Source organism: Eschscholzia californica, unplaced genomic scaffold, assembly GCF_041429995.1.
Source record: "Eschscholzia californica isolate CP2 unplaced genomic scaffold, dmEscCali1.0.p SCAF_1, whole genome shotgun sequence".
Taxonomy (NCBI): domain Eukaryota; kingdom Viridiplantae; phylum Streptophyta; class Magnoliopsida; order Ranunculales; family Papaveraceae; genus Eschscholzia; species Eschscholzia californica.
In genome coordinates, this window is record NW_028238198.1 from 40120946 (window position 1) to 40142166 (window position 21221).

A 21221-nucleotide genomic window follows, 5' to 3' on the forward strand; every position below is an offset into this window, starting at 1 on the left:
GTCTAGACATAGCTTCCCACAAAACTACCAAAATTCCGTCTAAAGCTAGAACTTGTAAAAAGCGTTACACTTGTAAAAAGCGTTACACTTGTAAAAAGCGTTACACTTGTAAAAAGCGTTACAAAACTAGATAATATCTGACGCGATTTCTTTTGAAAGAAATTTGGGCTTCTTCCACAACCAATCAAGAGAACAAAGTGTTTGTTGCTCATGATAGTATTCTTCTAGTAATTAGCACACCTAGTAGTTTGGGAGAAAAGTACTAATTATTACAAGAATAAGTGGGAGAAAAGTACACAAGTCGATTTAATTCGATCATGAAGAACAATCATGAAACTTATACAAGTCGATTTAATTCGATCATGAGAAAAATCATGGAGGGTCATGAAGAACAATCATGAAACTTGTACAAGACGATTAAATTCGACCAAGAGCAACAAACTGCGGCTCCTCGGAAAAGGAAAGGTTAAAGATATGATCTTGTAAACCCACCGCACAAAAGCGAACGGCATTCGCAGGAGAACTCTCAAAGCGAGTGAAAGTGTCTCTAAAGGAATATCTCAAAGTAGTTGAGAAAACTCCAAGTTGTTGTTCAAAAGCCCTGAAAGGTCAAAAATAAAATCTTAAAGACTCAGAAAATAAAGGTTATTTCTGAAAAGATAAAAGACCTGCGCAGAAACGGAAACTGACTCTAGATTTTGGCTAGAAGCCAAAATCATCGTGGAATCCATATCTCGTCAAGACATGAAGCTTGATAATTTAAGTCAACAAAAGACCTAAATTGGTTTTCCAAAGTAGAAAACTGAGAAGGATGGAAACATTCATGTTTCCCGAAACTAGACAAGAAGAATAAGATTCTTCCAATCAAGTTATGTCCATAGGCATGCTTCAGAAATCTATCGACGGATTAAAAGCACGCAAGAGTTAGAATCTTCGATTCAAAAGGCAATCAAAGAAGTTTGATTCCTGAGGAATGAAGATAATCTTGAATCACGAGTTTCAAGAAGGTAAGTGGGAGAAACAAACCTTCCGGGTCCGTATGCTGAGTACATACAAAAGATTGAGTACGACATAAGATGTTGTGTAACAGTGAACACACTGACTCAATAAAAGGACCACACACAAGAATGAAATGCCATTTTGGGCATCTGAAGATCTATAAGCATAGATCAAAAGGATGATAGGATTAGAGAGACTCAGTACGCTGAGATGCTTGAGATCCGAAACAGAAAATCTAAGACTCGGAAAGTTTAAAAGAATTTCGACCCAAAACTCATGACTAAGAGCGTTGCTAAATCGGAGTTTGAAAAGACACCGATGCAGCAAACAAGCATGAGAGGGAGATTTATGTTCGAATACATAAAGTCAATCATATTGGATATGATTAGCATTTGAATATCCAAATTCGGATTTGAAAACCGAAACACTACTTAGAAACATCCTAGAAGGCTAAAGGATGAAGTAGTACAAAAGTTGAACATGTCATCGTAGCAAACTTCCAGACATGGAAGGAAAGTAGGCTAAAAGTGTTTTAAGCCGGGAACTGTTGTAAATACTACATAAAGAATTAAAAGTCTTAAACTCTAGTAAAAGTTACTAGAAATTATCAAGGTTGAAGATAACGGTCTTCAAATTAATTGATAATTAGCAAAGTTTAAACGGATTACATCCGTAGTCAAACTAAACTGTCACCTAAGACAAAGTATGAGAGTTATACACGAGTCTAAGGCATGAGGTATAATTTTAAACCTCGACAAGTAAAACTGAGTGGGTAAAAAGAGTTTTACGAAAGAGGCTCAGATTTACAACTCTCGTTAACAGAAATAATAGAGTTATTTCACAAGTTGTCTAAATTTGGTTTAGTGTTTAAACGACAGTCCATTGATGATAAAACATTCCGAATAGGTTTGTCAGATACGTGATCTGATGAATGAAACCCCATTAAGTGAACTTGGAATATTTATTATCAAATCCTTGGTCCAGGTCATTGCATGGACAACAATGACTCACGAAGACTAGCACGAGAGTCGATGGGATAGCGCAGTTTCATGGGCTATAGGAATAATACATTCTATTCGACTACGTGGGTGTGTAAAAGGTTTATACACTGGATAACCCTCAAATGAGAAGTACATCACTCGTGATGAACGTCAATACTTCTCATAAAGACAATTGGAGAGATTCCTCAAAACATGAGTGCTCCACTCATCTTATGAAAGGAATGTCCGACTTTGGTTCCGTCAAACGCCGCGTCGTAAAAGGAGGTTATAAAGACGGATACTGGGAAGGACAGGATAGACATGAAGTTAAGTGGGAGCGCAAGAATGGATTGTGTCATCCTAAATCACATTAGGTACAAAGTGTCTCAAGGCCACTTGATGAGTAGCAACTGAAAATGCGTGGCCACGCTCAAACGGATTAGGAGTTAATCGTTTGTATTTTACAGTTGTACTCGGATATCAAGAAAGTCTGAATGACGTGACGTATCAGATGGGATACTAAATTGACACGGGAATCGAGGCATTGCACTTGTTCTAAGTCCAAGTGGGAGTCTGAAGGAGATGTCCTTCGACCAAGGTGACAATGCGAACAATTTGTCGGATAGGATAATTGATGTGGAAGATCATCAAGTCCGATTGATTTAGGGATCGTAGAGTTGTAGCTGGAGACCAACTACGATCGTCGAATTACGAAGTAATTCGCGGCTAACTTCGATCGGATCCTACAACGGGTTACACATAAGAGTGACAAATTGATCTAGGATATGACTAGTGGGAGTGAAATATAATCATGGGAGTGTCCCATAAACATATCTCACAGGCCTAAAAAGGAATTAGGCAAAGATAGTACAAAAAGGCCAAAAACAGGGTTTTGGGCCTAGACCGATTCGGGTACTTCTAGGACTCGGATTGGGATGAATTTTGGAGGGTTAGTTTCTGATATAATAAAAATTATATATGCCAATTTTCGTGGTGTTTGGAAACTTCCTCCTTAGGGAATTGAGAAAATATCAATAGTTGTTATTTTCGACTATTTCCCTAAATCTTATTCTAAAGGGTGTTTTAGGAAACCTAAAAGGAGGTGGATTATTATTAGGGTTCTATATAAACACTCTTAGGGCAGAGAATAAGGTGTGGAATTTCTCTCTATGCTTTCTTACTCTACCACATCAAGTAGAGAGGAGAAAGTGAGATAATTCCCATTAACTATTTATCTAGTCAAAGAAGAAGGTGTTCTTCTTTCCAACCACCATTGGTGTGCTAGCTATACAACAAGGTGGGAGATCAAATTGATTGCTCGTGTCCCAAGTAGAGGAGCTACACTTGAAGCTCTTGGTCTTCTTTAATCAATTCAACTAGTTCGAGGGAAAAGCGATTAAGGTAATCTACTATCTCCATTAGTTTAATTACTAGTTTTGCATGATGATCTTGGGGATACTAGTGTTAGATATTAGATGTCGTTATCCGCTATAAACACTAGTATAAGGGTATAAATCCCTACAGCTGGTTCATCTGGTGGCGGTGATGTGGTTATTGTTGGTGGTGGTGGCGCTCTAGTGCGGTGTGATGGTGGCAGTGATGTAGTTCCTATCGTTAGTGGTGGCGATTTGATTACTGTTGGTGGTGGTGGTGGTTCTGTGTTGGTGGTTCTGCTGGTTCTGTGATGGTGGTTCTGTGGTGGTTAAGTGGTAGTTCTGTGGTGGTTAGTGGTGGTTCTGTGGTGGTGGTTAGTGGTGGTTTTGTGGTGGTTAGTGGTGCTTGTTCTGTTGTGGTGGTTCTGTGGGGGTGGTGGTGGAGATGGTGTTGGAGATGGTGGTGGTGGAATTTTTTTAATCCATGTGGTTATTAGTGTAAATTAACACAATTCAGATTTTGACATTGGTTTCAAACTTGTTTTGAAGTCTGAAAAATGTAGGCCTTTTTTCAGCTAATTCAGACATTGAGTTAATTCAGCTAAATTTCAGATTTTCCTAAATAACAAAAACAAAAATCTGAAATCTGAATTGATCCCAATTCAGATTTCAGATCTGAAAATAAACAAAAAACAAACAGCACCTAAATCTGAAGTGTTTGTTGGATGGATTAAATAAAGGGTTGTTTCTCAAATAGCTATTAACTTTGTGATAAGTTTCCTGCCTAATGACCCCCTTTTTGAGTTTCTGTTAAACAGTCATCATTTCTCTCTCCTCTATCTCATAACCTCTCTCTGCCACCTCATCTTCTCGCTTTATCATCTTCACCGACGAAGGTCGCCGACCGATTAATTTTCCGGTCGGCAACCTTCAAACCTAATTTTTTTTCTCTTCTTCTTTCTCTCTCTTCTCACTATCTCTCTCTCTCTCTCTTTCTGTACTGGCCGTCAAAGGGAGGAACTCTTCGCTGGCCGTCAGTCTGGGAAACTAGACCTTCGTCGGTCTGGGAACAAACGGAAGGCGAAGGGTTCCCCGTTCGCCGGGCAGTATATAAAGAGAGAGAGTGTGAGAAGAGAGGGGAAGAGAGATGAAGAAGAGAGGGGAAGATAGAGAAAGGAAAGAGGGGAAGAGAGAGAAAACAGGAGAGAAAGAGAGAGAAAACAAGAGAGAGAGGAAGAAGAAAAGAAAAGAAAAAGTGTTATTTCTCAAATAGCCACCAACTTTGTGACCATCTTCCTGCCTAGCCCCCTACTTTGTCAAAAATACCCAGATGGCCCCCTTTTTTAGATTCCGTTATAACACCGTTAACTAGTCATCATCTCTCTCCTCCATCTCATCTCTTCTCTCTGCCACCTCATCTTCTCGCCACATCATCATCTTCTCCGGCGAAGGTCGCCGGCCGGCCAATTTTTCGACCGGCGACCTTCAAAAAAAAACTCTCTCCTCTCTCTCTAGAACAGATATAGAGAGAGAGAAAAAAAAATTTAGAAAGAGAGAGAGGAGGGAGAAATTTTTTTTTTTGTGTTTGAAGGTCGAGACAGACCTTCAACAGATCTGTTGAAGGTCCGTTCATGACCTTCAACAGCTCTGTTGAAGGTAACGAACACACTCTCTCTAGATCTGTTCTAGAGAGAGAGAGAAAAGAAAAAAAAATATTTAGAAAGAGAGAGAGAGAGGAGAGAGAAATATATATATATATATATATATATATTTCTTTTTTATGTTTGAAGGTCGCCCGCCGGAAAATTGGTCGGCCGGCGACCTTCGCCGGAGAAGATTGTGAGATGGCGAGAAGATGAGGTGGCAGAGAGAGATGATGAGATGGAGGAGAGAGAAATGGTGACTGGTTAACGGTGTTATAACGGAATTAAAAAAGGGGCCATCTGGGTATTTTTGATAAAGTAGGGACTAGGCAGGAAACCGATCACAAAGTTGGGGGCTATTTGGGAAATAACCCCAAAAGAATTTAGGTTTGAAGGTCGACACCTGGAAAATTGGACTGCCAGCGACCTTCGCCGGTGAAGATGATGAGGTGGCAAGACGATGAGGTGCCAGAGAGAGGTTATGAGATGGAGGAGAGATAAACTCAAAAAGGGGATCATCTGAGTATTTTTGACAAAGTAGAGGGCTAGGCTGGAAGCTAGTCACAAAGTTGTGGACAATTTGAGAAATAACCCTTAAATAAATGTCTGAATAAGTTGAACACATAACTACTCATTTTCTTACTTTAAAACTACTCTGCAATTTGAAACTCAACATCTAAAACTATCTGAAAGACATTACCACCACCACCACTACCAACAAAACCGACACAACCACTGACTACACTACCATCACCACTACAAACCACGTCAACTATCAAGCATTTCGAGTAGCCAAGTCGTCATTCTAAGGAGCTAAATATCTCAAAAATCAAATTACGAAAAGCACTATTTGCATTTTAACTTGGATGATGAAGGAGAAGGAGACGAAAAATGAGGACACTAAATCCAATTTCGGTAAACTGAGATCCAATTTAGGGTAAAATGAAAATCCTCTTTATCAGATTTGGTTGGAAGAAGAGAGTTTAATATCTTGTAGAAAGAAGAGTTTAACATGGTCACTCAGTGTAAAGGTGTAAATGTCAAAATCAAATGTTCTAACCTGTAAAATAATTCAACCAATTCCGTTTCAACAACTTCCGTTTAATTTTTTAGTTTCAACATATTCAGACACATAAAAAAGTAAACACAACTTAAAACTTGTTTTAGATCCGAATAAAAGAACTAGTTAGACGCACAAGTGAGACAACAAACTAACATTACGAAATAAGATTGAAACTTACTACTTTCGATTCAAATTTCATATAGGCAAGTACAAAACTCCACCTCAAATAGTCTGAGTTTTGTTGCTTATACTCAATTACAAGTTCTTTTCATATATATATTAAATTGTTTGGGAAGGTTCAACCACCTGCTGAAATAATTTTATTCGAAAGAGGTACAAGGGAGCTTCTTTCAAAACGAAACATGCCGGAAATTTTCTCTGTCTTGAGTAATTTATTTGTCGATTCATATTTAATGTTCCTTGCAAAAATTTTAAAAAAAATCTCGAACTAATTACGGGTGTTATTCCACTTGTTTTGATAACTTAGCTTCACAACGTACTATATATTTTGAGGTAAACAAATGAGCCCGACATAAAAGAGGTTAGATTGAGAGTTTTCTTAAAAATGATTGATGTCCATTTTCTATAGACGTAAGGTGGTGAAAGTTAGGGTTGTACATCGGTTGGATAACCGATTTTTTCGGCCCATTCATAGACCGAACAGAAACTTTCGGTTATTGCAAAGTTTTGGCCGAGCCAGACAGGTTGTGGTTCGGTTCGGTTATCCAACCGAACTCTACATGAACGGTTTGGTTCGGTTGGATAACCGGATCACCTGCTGCAATTTTTTATCAGCACATTATTCTCGCAATTTCTGAAGGTTTACAGCTGAAAGGTTTGGCAAAGATCATAAGGAAGTTGTACGATATCTTTTTATCCTTTAAATGTTTCACGACATATAGTTTATGTGATTCTTTAAAATAATAAATACATTATAAAAATTGTAGTTCGTCTTTGGATGTCCTTAGCTTTAATTTTCATGATGGGAAAATAAAGGACATGATTTGTGGTTAAGCTTCTATTTTAGGTTTTCTCAAGGTAATATAGATTATAAACCTAGATTTAGTAATCATCATGATGCAGGGGCACCCGGAGCAGACACATTAGTCGTGAGCCTATCGGCCACGTAGGGCAATCGACCATAAGGTTTAGTTTTAGGAAAGTCCCAGTTTTAGTATGATTCGTATTGAATCTAGGTTTAGGAAGTTACATTATTTCAGTATTTCCGTTATTTAGGAAAGTCCAGTTTAAGTCTATTTGAGAAAGTATAATATCCTATAAAAGGAGATCCAGTCTGTCTTTTATTTTCATGTTGAAGAGAAAAAACAATCAAGCTTAATAAAGTATTCAGTTATTTAGAGTTTTTTTTATCGTTATTTATCGTTCTTCGTTTACTTTTATCGTCTTCTTTTAATTCCGTTGCGTTCTACATCAAGTGGTATTCAGAGCCATAATTTTTTTTAGTTCGTTACAATGGTTAACACTACTATTCCTCTACTCCTACCAAAGAAAAAACACCAACTTTCGCTTCCAAATGGGACAACATCAACAAAAGATCGTCTTCGGTTACAAAGTTGGAGGAAGCTTTTGACAATTACAAAAAAGAAAATATCAAAAAATTTGACCATATCGATCATCGGTTTGATCAAGTCAATGATTCCATCAAGAACTTCTCACGCCAACTCGAAGGTATTTGTCACAAACCGTCTTCTTCTACCACCTCTATCCACCGACCACTGTCATCAATCACCCATCGTCACAACAACCAATCATCACCAACAACACCTCCACAAACCCTTCCAGGTTCTTCCCTCTCGGTTCTCTTACCGAAACACATGCACCCGATGCAAACCCTCTATTCGGTCACACCCTAACTCACCCTTGCCCGATCACACCACCACCCTACATCGCTTCCAAAATTCCAACACCACCACACCATTCCAACTGATTACTTACCCCTCATACAACATCACATCCATGACACATTCGGGAACTCCATCCTTCTCCTTCACCGATTCGGTATATCCTACCCTTGGCAGACACCATCAACAAACCGACCCCTATTACCTAGACAAACAAAACCGTCACTCAGTTTCACCTGATCTCGATACATCCACCGGTCACCAAACCATTATCTTTCACCGACCCGTTGACAACCCACATAAAACCCAGCAGTTAGAGTCCACAAGGACAAACCCCACCTACCTTAACCCTCGTCTTCACTACTCCACAACCCAACCCGTGAACTTGATCTGAAACCCTAACCACACCCAACAACCCGAATCGAACATTATTCGATCCCTGTACCAACAGGAACCAATCCCTTCATACCAACCTTATTCCATCTATCAAAACCAACAACCACGAGACCAACAAAACCTCTCCAATCGTCAACCCGAGAAGCAACCCTTTCCCCGTGAACCCGAGAACCACCCTTTCACACGAGCCCGTGAGACAGCACCATTGGTTAACACCAACACCCGCCCACCAGAGAACCTGACCTTCCCACGTGACCGACAAACCGAACCCACCAGCTACAACCGCCAACTCGAACACACCACCGTCCTACGTTACCGTGAAACCGACTAACTCTTTAACCGAACCAATACCCGTGAAACCGACCTCCCCTTAATCGAACCAATACCCATGATTACGACTAACCCTATATCCAAACCACTACCAGTGAAACTGACCAACCCTATACCCGAACCAATGCCCGACAACAAAGCACCTGATCATCCACCGTACACCACAACCTACGAACCGAAACTGACCATCATCCGTCCTCCGCCGAAAACGAGCTTACACAATCTAATTCTTCTTATCATATTCGAATGGATGTCCCTTTCTGTGACGGATTGAGGATTTCTTGGATTACGTCTCCCGTCTAGAGATTTTTTTCGACATTATGCAGGTTGAGGGACCTGAATAGGTACGTTGTGTAACTGGTTATTTATCTAAAATAACTCTTACTGGGTGGAAACAAGAATCTGAACGTCGGTGTTAATTACAACTACCACCTATTGCTTTTTGGTTGGAACTTATACCATTAATGTTAGCAAGATTCCTTCCTCCGGACTATAAGAATCAACTATGTGCTAAATATCTTCTTTGTCGACAAGGAAGAAGATCAGTCGAGGAGTATGCTTCGGAATTTCACCGCCTCAGTACACGGCTTAATCTACCCGATTCGGAATCAATGAAATTAGAAATGTTCAAAGACGATCTTCGGAACGATATTAAGGACTTAGTCAATTTGAGATCCTTTTTGTCAGTTTCTGATTGTATCAGTTTGGCTCGGTCTTTCGAATCAGATTCACGTTCTATTTTTCGGGGACACAACACTCGAAATCAAGCAATTCGAACAGCACCTGATGACCCAGATCAAACAAAACCGACAGATGATGGCACCAAAGCCGTGGTCGATAACCCGTATAAGAAACCACCTCCGGTAAAGTGTTATCGTTGTTATGAAACGGGACACTCTTCTAATGCTTGCCCTTCTCGCGGTAAAGCGAATATTGTGGAAAAGAAATCGAACTCAGACTCCGACGATGAACAACTTGAACATGTAAGCCTCAATCCTGATAACGGTGATAGAGTTATGTTGAATACTCGGAAATTTCTTTTTACACCTTTTGAGAAGGAAAAATCACAACAAAAGAACTTGTTCATCACACGAGGTACGGTAATGGATCAGGTGTGCTTGTTATTGACAACGGATATGTAGAAAATCTAATTTCTTCTAAACTTGTTGATTCTTGGGTATTCAAACGGTACCAAAACTAAATCCCTATCGAACCGCGTGGATCAAATCTGGTACTACTACACGAGTTGATCGCATGTGTACTATTACTCTTTTTATTGGTTCAACCTACTTGTCTGAAGTTACTTGTGATGTTGCAAATATGGATTCATGCCACATTATCTTAGGACGACCTTGGCAATCGAATGTGGATGCTACTTACCGTGGACGTTTGAACGTTTATGAAATTCTATGGAACAAGAAAATTGTATCATTATTAGTAATTGAAGAAGGATCGGAAGAATTGTACGCCCTTCGGAAACGTTTCGGGACAAACCTCGTGGGAGAAGGGAAGCTGATGCAGGGGCACTCGGAGCAGACACATTAGCCGTGAGCCTATCAGCCACGTAGGCCAATCAGCCATAAGATTTAGTTTTAGGAAAGTCCCAATTTTAGTATGATTAGTATTGAATCTAGGTCTAGGAAGTTACATTATTTCAGTATTTCCATTATTTAGGAAAGTCCAGTTTGAGTCTATCTAGGAAAGTATAATATCCTATAAAAGAAGGTCCAGTCTGTCTTTTAATTTCATGTTGAAGTGAAAAACCAATCAAGCTTAATAAAGTATTCAGTCTTTTGGAGTTTTTTATCGTGATTTGTCGTTCTTTGTCGTTATTTGTTTACTTTTATCGTCTTCTTTTAATTCCGCTGCGTTCTACATCACATCATCTCAACAACAAATTTATAACTAATAAGAACCTGAAAGTTAGATGTCTTCACTCTTCAAATCACCATCACGACATCACCAGCCGGCAGAATGAGCAAGAGGTCGAAGTAGAAAGAGATGGAGATGACTGACAGGGCCGTGCCTGAGAATTTATGGGCCCAGTGCCAATTTCAAACAGGGCCCTTTTGTATGACAAAATTCTTTTCTTGAAATAGCCAAATGTTTTTTTTAAAGAGATTGAACTATCATTTTCTCAATGCGTGACTATCCAAAATTATGATTTTAACTTGGAATGAAGTTGAAAGATAGACGACATCCAAGAAAAAATAACAAGACAAATTTTGGAAAGAGATATACGCTAGAGTGAAGGGGGCTTGTGATTTGCCGTCTTTAATTGTTATTTGATGTGCAAATACTATAAAAATAAAAATTTAAGATATCAAAATCAAGCTAAATAATATGGCCCACTTAGCTAGCAAGGAGTAAGCATTATGCTCTAAAAAAACAAAGACAAAGTGTAATTTGATTGCAAATATTATAGAAATTAAAATTTAAGGTAATAAAATCAAACTATAAAATTTAACATGACCAAATTAGCTAGCAAGGAATAAGTTTAGCTAGCAAGGAATACGTATCATTGGTCTAAAAAAATAAATGAAGGCAAATTGCTAATAGTTGGTTTCGAACTCGGGACTTCCTGTGCGCGGGCTAAAAGGAACGAAATAATAAAGCTAGAACAACTCTAGTGTTTGTGTTTTGATTTATTTTATACTTAAGTGAGGTCTACCACCTTAAAATATAAAAATGGGGGCCTCGTGTGGTGGGAGGGCCCTGTGCGGGCGCACGACCTACACCCCTCACCACACGGCCTTGACCGAGAGGTAGAAGACTAGAAGTAGAGAGACATGGAGATGACCGAGAGGTAGAGATATGAGATATTGGTTGGTTAAGTGGCTCTCTTGAATCTTGATCCAATGGGGGGGGGGGGAGATTTTTTGCTTATGGTTAGAAGAAGATATGAGATTTGAGAAGTCACGTGGTTGACTGGTTCCGCGGTAAACTTGATCGAACGGGAGGGAGAGCAAAAGGCTTAGGGTTTGTTTGTTTTAGATTTATTTTTGTTTTGTTTTGATGTGTAAATTTTTTGATGTACTAACTCAGGCATTAAATCTCAGCGATCCATCTATCACTCCAATCATATATATTTATATATTTATAATATTTAAAGCTTAAAAGTGTTAAATACCGGTTCGGTTCGATTGCTTCGGTTATCGGGCAACCTCATCCATAAACCGATCTGAAGGCCTCGGTTTTGAGCTTTTAATAGCCGAGCCAATCCGGAACATCTTTGAATCGGTTCTCGAACCACCTAAATCGGTTTAGATTGGTCGGTTCGGATACTGAATGTACACCCCTAGTGAAAGCCAAGAGTACCAAAACAAATAATGTTACTCAAGACGGAAGCCTAAATCAAAACAATTTTACGTGAACTTTAGGCTGCGATATCTTGACATCCTAAAAAGTCTCGGGGATATGTATTTCGTTCTTAAAGAAAAATAAGACAAAATTGAGAACACACTGAGGGGACTAGTCAGAATCATGGGCTATTTGGAAATCAATGTGACACCTCGTGTCTCAAAAATCAAAATAGACACGAACACGCCCCGACGATTCACAGACGAGACAAAATCTGGCAGAGTCTCTTCTGTAAATCGAACTAGTCACACTTATAAAACCTGTCATGCAAACCATACATTGGCATACACAAAATAAAACTATAGAACGGAAGCTAAACTAACTCAACATAACTTCGGGTCGGAATCCGAACCACAAAAAAACCACAAAAGTCTCCTAAACAACCATACGACCTATATACAAGTCTAAGTGTTACGTATATACATATTCGAGTTTGATTTTTACAATAACTACGTAACTTTGAAATAACGAAAAGCCACTGAGCAAATAACTAAAGAAAACGACATAACGTCTCTAGCCTCGTCAAACAAGATCACCAGTCGGAATACACACTCCTCCTCAAGGCTACGACGAAGCACCTGCACAACTGGTAGGGGCTAGATAAATCACTGACATGAGTTATTCTGGGAGAAGACCAATCCAAATCCATCACGTTTTCAAAAGTTTATTTTATAAGTTAAAAAAAGTATGACAAAACGATTTATTAAAGTTGTATTTACTATTTACAAAAAAAATTCCCTTACATCTAGCAAATAATAGCAGTGATTAGCTGCCCACCCATGGTGCGCTCCCAATTAAGAGAGAGTCGCCTTAAAAGAATCTATAGTGCGTTAGATTGTACCTTCTCATTTCGGCACTAGCTAATGCGCTAACATCTCCTCAAAAGCGTCTTACCCCTAGTTGGTAAGTCACCTTCCCGTCAAGGGACTCTGCAATCATTAAAGAGTTTACCTCATGATACGTATATACCTTAAGTACCTAATACGTTTTATATCATCGAGTTCGAATAATAGAGTCGTCCCCCGATACCCATGGGAGGACCTGAACCTTATTCTCTTCGGTACCCTATCATGCATCTAGTGTGACCTTGTTCAATTCATTATCTTATCAAACACGAAAATGGAACGACCAAGAGTCATATCGCACAAAGCAGAGGGATCTCAATCAATGTCACCACCCAGGCAAGCGGTCAGAGTACAACCCTAAGCCTCGAGCTGGAGGCACGAACACCAATGGCGAGCGAGTGGAACACTTCACTCCCACGGGTCTCATGACTAGTGTCGCACCATCTCACCGGTCTCACACGAGTTACGCCCATGTCAATATGTCATCCTAACCTTTATGGCTCATGCCCTTAGGTTGACATAATCTGAAGCCGGTACAAACATGCAAATTCCATGTAGTTCATGATCATAGTAAAAACAGTTCAAAAATATTTCTCATATCACAGTAAAACCATTTAATCATCTTTCAATTCATCATTTAAAAATCGATCTGCATGATACCTAAACTCTAGTCATAATGGCATATATAACTATAAGATCTAGCATATTTCATATCTAGGAAAACATGATAGACAAAGGATTCTGAACCCCTACCTGGCGGTAATTCTATTCCGCCAAAACTATAGCATGATCATCAACAACAAGCTCTAATCCCCTCTATCAAAGCCACAAACAAAAGAAATAACCATCAGGTTCTTTGATAAGAACCTTCGTACAACAAAAGAATAGTTTAAAGATAACAATGAAACTTAATACCTAAAAGCAATTTCACCAACTCTAACTTCCATAGCCACATCCATCTAAGGTCAATCATACACCACCTGAGAGATGATCATGTCCTTTACATTTGGTTATTACATGTCTTCGCCAAATTCGGATTAAATTATCTTCTATATTAGCAAAATACCTTAGATGTTTCCTAGTAACGCACTATGCACTATAACAGACACAACTCTCTCATCGTTGATCTGTTTCAACCCATTCTCAAGTCGTTGGAAAGTTTATCTCATTTATAATGTTCTGCTCTCAGGCGGTTTCTCTTAATTCCAACTAAAACATCTCTGAAAACTATAAAATATTCGCAATAGCGCATCTATTTTTCTGACTGTCGCTGAGTGTTTTAACGCTCAAATTTTTGTCATCCGAACTCCAAATAACTATTATTATACCTTTCTGGAATCTTCACGAGACGAGATACAGTATTGTTGAAGACTCAAAATTCTTAAAAAACCTCTAGGACTAACTAAACACTAGAACTGTGAGCAGTTTTGTGATCGGAATATGTTGATTCACTATTTTGTTCTGAGTCCTAGCCAATGTTGTCAAATCGTCAATCATATCGCAAATCATTTTTCAATTTACTAAATCGTATCTGTAAATCAAAAATCGTAACATTTATATATATATATATATATATATATATTTATTAAATATAATAGCTCTAGTTCAATGTATCTCTAACTCGAAACTAAGAATTGTATATCATAAATTCATTAAAAATAAATAAAATGTAAGATGTTTTTCTTCTCCATTCTTCATTGTCATTATCAAGATCAATAATATCCAAATCTAGGACTTCATTAGGTGCATCATTATCTGACTCTGAAGATTCATCTTCGTCAATAAGTTCTTTCTCCTTGCCTTTTCGTTTCGTTGACTTTGTTAGGGTTAATTCCGTTTTGGCCCCAAATTTTGTGATCAATTGGCCGTTTTGGCCCCCATTAGTGTCTGACAGTTCGTTTGGGCCCCCAAGAGCAAATTTTTTCTAAACTTTTTCAACTCTACCTTTGTGGCATTTTGTAATTAGGTTTTTGTGTTATTATTATCTACATTGTTTTCTCCCTCTTCTACCCTTCACACTACCACTCTTCCACACCGTCTCTCTTTCTCCAACCCACCACTTCTTCCTCACTCATTCAATTTTATTTTTTGTTTTCTCCACGACCATCACTGCCTAATAAGCCATCACCTCTTGTAGCCCACGACGCCATGATCTCCTGCAATATATTTTTTCACCACCATCAGAAGCTTCACCATTACTTTGTTTTCTTTGATTTGGAGGGGTTGGCGGCGAGGGCAAAACAAAAACACGCAAACCTAGTTGTACAAGTTCAGATCCGAGATTTGGCAGTTAAAATCGATTTGCCCAAAACACAAGGACCTAAACCCTCATTACCCTTCCCATTTTCCTCTTCCAGGAACACTTTCTAATCTCCATCAAAGAGTATTTTTACATCCTAGCCATCACTCTTACACCGATGTGGATGTAAATGGAGAACCAACCGAAATCGATTTTGTTTTGTGTAATTTTTGTTCAGTTTATCTACTTCCTTCTTATTTGGCGAATTTCATGCCAGATTAATGGACAACCAATCAAAATTGATTTTATTTTGTTTAGGGTTTATTTTTGTCCAAGTGAGTTCTATCTAACAAGGTAACTTGTTGATTCCCTTCTGGTTTTGTTGGGTGTTTTGTTTTGAATTCAAAGAAGGGTGTGGTTGGTGGTAACCTTGGATAGTTAAAGAAAGGAAGAAAGAAAATCAGATCCAGAATTGTTGATGTGGGTGTTAGGGTTTGTAATTTGAACTCAGAGATAGCTGTGGTTTGTGGTAACCTTGGATAACTTAAAGAGATGAAGAAGAAAGAATCATATATGAAATTGCTGGTTTGGGTGTTAGGCCTCTTGGAGTTTACTTTATATTTTGATAGTAGGTATTATGACTGAAAAATAAATAAATGTCCTCGGAGAAAGTTGCTCGTCGGCGACCTTCTGTCGGCGATCTTGTGAGGAAGAATTGGTGAGGTGGAGAAAGACAGATGATATGGAGGAGTGATAGTGTGAAGGTAGGAGGTGGAAGATGATGTGGATAATAATAACATAATAATTCAAAACAAGGGTTTATTTTTGTCCAAGTGAGTTCTATCTAACAAGGTAACTTGTCGATTCCCTTCTGGTTTTGTTGGGTGTTTTGTTTTGAATTCAAAGAAGGGTGTGGTTGGTGGTAACCTTGGATAGTTAAAGAAAGGAAGAAAGAAAATCAGATCCAGAATTGTTGATGTGGGTGTTAGGGTTTGTAATTTGAACTCAGAGATAGCTGTGGTTTGTGGTAACCTTGGATAACTTAAAGAGATGAAGAAGAAAGAATCATATATGAAATTGCTGGTTTGGGTGTTAGGCCTCTTGGAGTTTACTTTGTATTTTGATGGTAGGTATTATGACTGAAAAATAAATAAATGTCCTCGGAGAAAGTTGCTCGTCGGCGACCTTCTGTCGGCGATCTTGTGAGGAAGAATTGGTGAGGTGGAGAAAGACAGATGATATGGAGGAGTGATAGTGTGAAGGTAGGAGGTGGAAGATGATGTGGATAATAATAACACAATAATCTATTTACAAAAATGCTACAGGGGTAGAGTTGGAAAAGTTTAAAATTTTTTGGCTTTTGGGGGCCAAAACGAACTGTCGGACACTTATGGGGGCCAAAACGGCCAGTTGGTCACAAATTGGGGGCGAAAACAGGATTAATCCACTTTGTTAAGTTTTTTGGTCCTGTACCTAAAATAAAGGTATTTGATAAGCTGATTTATAGATGTGAAACAAATTTCAATCATAATTGTATTTTAACTTGCGTCGTCGTCTTCGAAGAGTTGCTCCTTCTGTGTCAAGAAAACAATCTCCAATGTCAATTTATGTTGTGTCTTTTGGGAGTGCATGACCCTCTTTCTCAGTTATCCACTCATTATCAAACTCCATGTCTAATAAAGAAATAGGATATGTTCCTTGTTCTTTTTTTTTTATTTGTTGTTCCTCCAGTCTAAGATTGTACTTCGCAAATACAAGAGATTCAAGCGTTTTTGTTCCAACTTGTTTCTTTTCTTTGTGTGTATCTAAAATCGCATATGTGAGTGAGTAAAGATTCAATTCGAAGTGTAGAGTTATAATTTGAAACTTATTTGCTACTTAGCTATTGTAAATACTGTATTACCTATTCAAATGTGCTACAATTTCGCTCACATTCCGTAACACTGCAAGTTAAGCTTAGTATTCTAATTGCCAATCGTTGCAGTTCTGGGCGATGACCTCCATAACTTTCCCACCATAGAGCAACTATATACGAAATTTTTAAACGTTAAACCTGGTTGCCATGAGGCTCTTGAAATTTTTTCCATCTCTCTTTCAAATGATCCTTTTGCTCTTGATAACTTATCAATCTGTGAATCAACAAGTCTTCTTTCCCTTAAATTAGGACACATTCTTTCTTTTGTGTCATATAAACCCTCTTTAATCTTTTGACCTGGATTAAACTCACCACTGCAATGCAATTTAGGGTTTAGGAAATAAGTTGCAGCATGTAATGGCTTATGAGAGTTGAAGATTCCAACGCTCATCAATTATCTTCCACACATTCGAGTATCTAGATTTTACTTTGCCAATTTTTTTCTCTATTTTCTCCTTAGCTCTATTCATAGATAAATTCGTAAATATAACCAATTGATGGCCTGCAATCGGAATTGACAAGACATAAAACTTTCACCAATGGAGATGTACATTTGATTGAGAATTACACTCCAGGCCAAAAACTATTATTTGCTAATACAATATCTCTTACTTCAACTCCTTCACTAGTTTTTGAAAAAGGGTACTTCTTCCACTCTGATGAAGCAAACATTTCCCCTAGTCCAATTTTTGCTCATGTATGCTTTTCAATGTAAGAAACACATGTGACAAATCTTGTAACAGCTGGCCTCAAAAGCTCCCTTCCTTTCGTGTGAACACGCATTAGATTCAACCCCCATGTATGTTTGTATATATAGATTGATATCCTCTTGGCTTTTGCAACCACAGATGCTTGCATTGGCAATCGCCCAATGTCACCAAACATAAGATCCACAAGATGTGTCGCACAAGGGGACCAAAACAAGTGTTTCCTCTTCTCCATTAATAACTGTCCAACTTTGTTATACGCTGCAACACTATCAGTTACTACTTGAACAACGTTTTCCTCACCCACCTCTTTAACAACGTCATCTAACAACTTGAATAAATTTTCGACATTCTTGGATATGTCAAATGAGTCAATTGATCTCAAGAAAACAGAGCCCATTGGACTATTCACTAAGAAGTTAGTGATGGACCTTTTCTTTCCATTTGTCCGCCCATCAGACATTATAGTGCACCCCACCTTCTTTTGTTCTTTCTTATACATCCCAACTCTTTCACTTATCGTTTCCACCTCTTTCTTTAGATTAATATTTCGTATCTCGTGAAACGAATGTGGTTTAAGTCCACGACCAGAACAACTAACCTCATCTATCATTTCTTTGAAATAGACGTCTTTCACAAGGTTAATGAGAGAGCTTTAGCATAAAAGAACCTGAATATTTTGGCACAACAGTTATCTCTATCACCCTTCTTCCAAATTGCATTAATAGTGTTTTGCTTTTTGACAACTCCGTGATCATCCATAGTTGCTTTCTTTTTTCCCTTAGAATCAAGTATCTCTATATCAGGCTCAAATGTTTCTTCTTCTTCAATCTCTTTTTTTGCATTATCACTCAACATCCTCTTAAATTTTTCATAGACTTCTTCTGGATTTTTTATTACAAGCAACGACGCTCTTCTTAGTTCTTCCTAGGTGGTGTTTCATCCTATAAACTCCTCCAAGTAATCTTTAGCACAATAGTTGCACTTGACGTGATTATTGTTTCCATTTATAGGAATACAATGCTCCGATGTAAGATCATCATTTCCCTCCTTTGCTTTCATGTTGAACTACGTACCATAAAAATTAAACGTATCACTATGAGTCTATGACAGTATTCACTATTATATTCTATTATAATATAAAAGAAAGATAAAAGTCTTATTATTACCACTCAAGAGATACTGTAAATAAAGTTTGTAAAATATATCACTACAAAATCAGTAGCTATTAAAATATTAATAATATTAAAAAAGTAAAAACAGTAAAGACAACTGGTTAAATAATCAATAACTACTAAAATATTAAACTATTAGTAATAAAAACCAAAAAGTAAAAAGATTAAAGATGAGAAAACATACTGGTTCTAAACAAGGCCATGGATGGGCCAGGGCAGGCAGGGCGCCTGCACTGGGCCTCCCAACCACAAGGGCCAATTTGTCCTCTAGACGGCCTATCTAACTTATTTAACAAAGAAGATGCAATATAATGAAGTAAATGGATGGTAGCTTAGCTAGTACGATGCTGGGTTAGGGCCTAGCAGATCCTAGGTTCAACTCCCATCAAGAGTATTTTTACAATGTTTTTGTAAGTTGTAATACCCAACTCTCTCACTTACTCTCTTTCCCCCACTTTCAAATCTTTATATAAATTTTCTCTATCAATTTATTTTTCCAAACCTTTATTCAGATTATGTGAAAGAAACTTTAATTTTTGTAAAATCTTATAGGAGTACAAATTATGAGACTTATATTTGGTTTGGACAAACAACCCCATTCATTAGAGTTTATTGACTTATTATAACGTTTTTCATGTAATTATTTCAATTTTGCTCTTATTACTTCGCATGTAATTTTTTTTACCTCGATTTTGTATAAAAGGCCCGAATTGAAATTTTGCACTGGGCCCTAAAAATGTCAGCCACCACCCTGGTTCTAGAGAGAGAATGAGAAATTCGTTTCTAAAGAGAGAGAGAAGAAGAACAAGTTCAGACGATCTAGAGAGAGAAGAAGAACAAATATCAGAAAATAGAAAGATTGAAGGTGCTAGGGTTTTTGAGAGAAGAAAAAGAAGAAGAAAGATGAAAAAACCCTACCTTGTTAATAGTTTTTGGTGTTGGACTATTCTCGGTTGCTTGAAGAAAGATGAAATTGAAGCAAGTAAGTCTTTGTTTCTGTTCTTTTCTGCTTTCTTTTCTTGATACTTTCTTATTTACTCAAAAGATTTCCTTCCGCCTCTTTAGTTTCCAGCGGGAAACATATTTCTCCAAAAGCCTTCTAAATCTGGGTTCAAATATGATTCGTGGGATTCATTGTGAATCCCACGATTCACGATTCCATTTGCGATTTTGGAATTCAATTGCACGATCCAGGGCTTTTTACAATTTTAGATTCAAATCGAATTACAAACGATTCGATTTAAAGAGTACGATTTGCGATGCAAATCATACGATTTGTACAACACTGGTCCTAGCTATATCAACTCCTTACATCTTCATGTATAAGTTAAGAACACTTAACTTAACTAAACTCAATACCAATCTCACCATCAACACATATATGTAAGTTAAAAAAAAAACACATATATGTAAGGAAAGTCTTCAAAAATTTCATTATAAAACCCAAAAAACCACAAATTCTTCAATAACCATCTAAGTTTTCTTACCTTAGTTTGGATGTTTAGCTTCTCATTTAATGAAACCCATTCCAATTTCTATAAATTCAAAACCAAAGACTCCATTAAAACTCAAAATACAGAAACATAGAGTTTTAGACATAGAAACAGAAATTTCTTACTAAATTCATGATGAAACCAAGATCATAACTTCCAATAACACTTACTTGATAAAGAAATCAAATTCTCCCTATGAAATCCACTTGAAATTCTCTTTTTGATCAGATTCCTTTTGAAGAAAAACCCTAACATAGTTTCCGTCGAGCCAGAGAGGGATATAAAATCTGGTATTTTTCTTCCCATCTTAAATCTGCCGAAATTACACTTTGGTCCTCCAGTTTCAACCGTATCGCAAAACAGACCCTAAATTCTACCAGATTACAGAAAATCTACAACATTTGTTGATTTAGCTTCTGTTTTGACTTAGTCTAAATGCCAAATAGTCCCTCATCAACCTCATTGATGTACTGAAAACATGGGATGTTACAAATCAATATTTAAAGTAACCATGGATGAGAACTTCTAAGCACCCTTGATGTTTAGGGCTTTACAACGGTTCGGTTACCAACTTTTTAGGCCTATCCATAAATATATTCGAAGGATTCGGTTGCTGGGTAATTCATTCCGAGTCAATCAATTCGTGGTTTGGTTAGGTTTCCAAACCAAACTATACCAGAATGGTTTGGTTTAGGTTGGATAACCGACACGAAGTTACACTTCAACCAGAAATTTTGACTTTAAAAGTTAGGATTTTTTATTATATGATTTTATTTTTGTTTTTTGATTATATAATATATCTTTTTAATATGGAAATTTTTGTATGTGTTTTTATCTATTG

General features: G+C 37.7%; 1 long non-coding RNA gene across 1 annotated transcript; it reads right to left on the reverse strand.

Annotated features, from left to right (window-relative positions):
* Nucleotides 1–12496: 12496 nt before the first annotated feature.
* Nucleotides 12497–20637, reverse strand: LOC147566792 (uncharacterized). Its single transcript, XR_015238020.1, has 3 exons — nucleotides 20551–20637; nucleotides 20375–20422; nucleotides 12497–12592 (listed from the first exon to the last, which is right to left on the reverse strand). It is a non-coding gene; the product is annotated as an uncharacterized LOC147566792 (long non-coding RNA).
* Nucleotides 20638–21221: the final 584 nt, after the last annotated feature.